This window comes from Camellia sinensis, chromosome 1, assembly GCF_055761805.1.
Source record: "Camellia sinensis isolate YWXY chromosome 1, ASM5576180v1, whole genome shotgun sequence".
Taxonomy (NCBI): domain Eukaryota; kingdom Viridiplantae; phylum Streptophyta; class Magnoliopsida; order Ericales; family Theaceae; genus Camellia; species Camellia sinensis.
Genome location: NC_138961.1, coordinates 162441792 through 162444430, shown reverse-complemented (window position 1 = coordinate 162444430; position 2639 = coordinate 162441792).

Here is a 2639-nt window from a genome sequence, read left to right as displayed (position 1 = left end):
CACCAACAGCTGCATACACCCTTCTGCATTATGGCCTTGAAAGGTGACTACAACATATATAAGAGTTTTAGAAATTAAAAGTTTTAATCTATAAAAGTAAAAATTGCGTTGTAAAAGATATTTAAGGATTAATTTCTATCGTTATGAAAATAGTTGTTAAAAAGTCGTCTTGAAAAGTAAAAAATAAGGCTTTTAACAACAAATTTTTGAAAATGTCACTAATAAATAGACTTTTAGGGACAAAATAATTTGGTCTCAAAATGGTTTATTTTTTTAAACAAAAAATTTAGTGTCAAAAGGATAATAATTCATTATTAATGTTTAATTTTATTTGCTAAAAATATAATAAAGCTTTTCACAATAAAAATATTTAGTCTCTGAAAAATAATTTTATCTTTAAATTTTGGTTTCTAAAATTTTAATTTTTTGAAATTGGTGACACGTAGGGAAAAAAATGGATAAAAATTTAATATTAAGATTTGGGAGAATTCTTATATTTTATTATATTTGCTTATATATACTTATTATATAGACATACAGTATAGGTAGATATGTGATAATTTTATTCAACTTATTTATATTTTATTCAATTGTCGGTGAATACAGCACCACGTGAAGCGGATGGGATGTGAGGAAAAATTATTTGAGGTTGTTAGGAGGCAACGTGACGGAATTTCTTATTAATTAAAAATTCTTATTTAATTTTATATTTTTTAATTATTCAATAAAAAATTGTGAATTTCATTTCCTTCATTAATCACAATACCTTTAAAGCCCCAACTGACGATACCCACGACCAACTAATAATTTCTCGAATGTCAGAGGCACATGCAACATGCTTTGTAGCTAGGGGTGTAAAAATGGCCCGAGGCCCATGGGCAGCCCGAAGCCTGCGGCGGGCCCAAACCGTTTCAGCCTAGTTAAGATCGAGCCCGAGCTCAGCCCAGTACCTTGGGCCTGAGCCTTCCATTTTGGGGCCCGACCCATTGGCCCGTTAGCGCGGCCCATTAGCCAGGCCCGGGCTAGCCCGTGGCCCGGTCCATTAGCCCGGCCCGACCCGGCCCAAAAAATTTCGAGCCATGCAGGCGGCTCGCCCCGGCCCGGCAAATTTCAAAAAATAAAAATAAAAAACAACTTACAATAGTTAAATAATTAAAATAAATAAATAAAAAAATTGATCTTATAAAAATAAAAAAATAAAATAACTGATCTTATAAAAATAAAAAAATAAAATAATTAAATAAATAAAAAGATTGATCTTATAAAAATAAAAACATAAAAAAATATAAAAAATTAAATAAAAATTAATATAATTAAATAAATAACATTAATAATTTAAAAATAAAACAAAAATTAATAATAATTTATCAAATTAAAATCAAATTATGAACAATTTAAGGGAAAATGATGATATGATGTATCACTATGTGCACAACAGCACAGTCCGTGTGTGGCTGGGAAAGTGGGAAAGTGCACCTAATAATATATATGGGAAAGTACACCTAAGGTCCTAAGCTCACGTGAAAGAAAAAAAATATATATATATATACTAAATTGGAAAGTAATATTGGGCTTGTGAGGGCTCACCACGAGTCCCATTTTGATAATCCGAACCGTTGAATGTGTAGAACTCTTCCATTACTATATGTCTGTAAAAAATCACGTTAATCAAATATCGCTAACTATATGATCAAATCAATTTGGAATAAAAATGTATGGTGTTACAATTAATGGTTTACAAAAAAAACTAATCCGATCAGATAGTTATAGATATCCGATCAATGTGATTTTTTACAAACATATAATACTCGACGAGTTGTACACATTGAACGGTTCCGATTTTTTAAAAAGAGACCCGTGATGGCACCCACTAGCCAAAGAGCACCGTCCAAATGGTTGCCCGAGAAGAAGGCAACCATTTCCTAGCCTCGCCTCAATTTTGAGCCGTTGCAAACTCAAACGGATATATATAAAACGGTTATAATAATTCAAACAGATAGATTTTAAACTAGTATAAATATATTTTAGTTTTCAAAATATATTTCACAACAAATCATTCTCTCTCTCTTCAACTCTCTCAATCTCTCTCAACTCTCAATTAATTTTGAAGTGTCATCCCTAAGTGGCTATTGCAATTGTGCAACAAGAAACTTTTAGCAGAAGAAGAAAATTTCTATATCGCATTCGCCAGTCGATAACATTAATTAGTTTAATTAAATTTATGCACATACATTAATTATTATTTTTTACTGATTGAATTTACACATTATTTAAATTAATTGTTAATTCTTATATATTGTTTCACTTGCATTACTATGGATCCTAATATGCCTAATATTTATGTCGATGTTGATACATATACTACACCACATGAATCTATTGATTCTCCTTCTAACATCCATGTTCCAACAGTTGCATTATCATCTAGGAGCAGAAGTAGTAGTGTTTGGGAACATTTTGAAAAAATATCTATAAATAATCATGATGGCACAATTACATTTAAAGCAAAATGTAAATATTGTGCACGTTTACTTAGTGCTGCATCTGCAGGGGATACTAGTCATTTAAAAAGGGATTCTGACAAACATTTACAAAGTAAACAACCTGATATTCGAAATCAAATGCAATTAGGGGCTTCA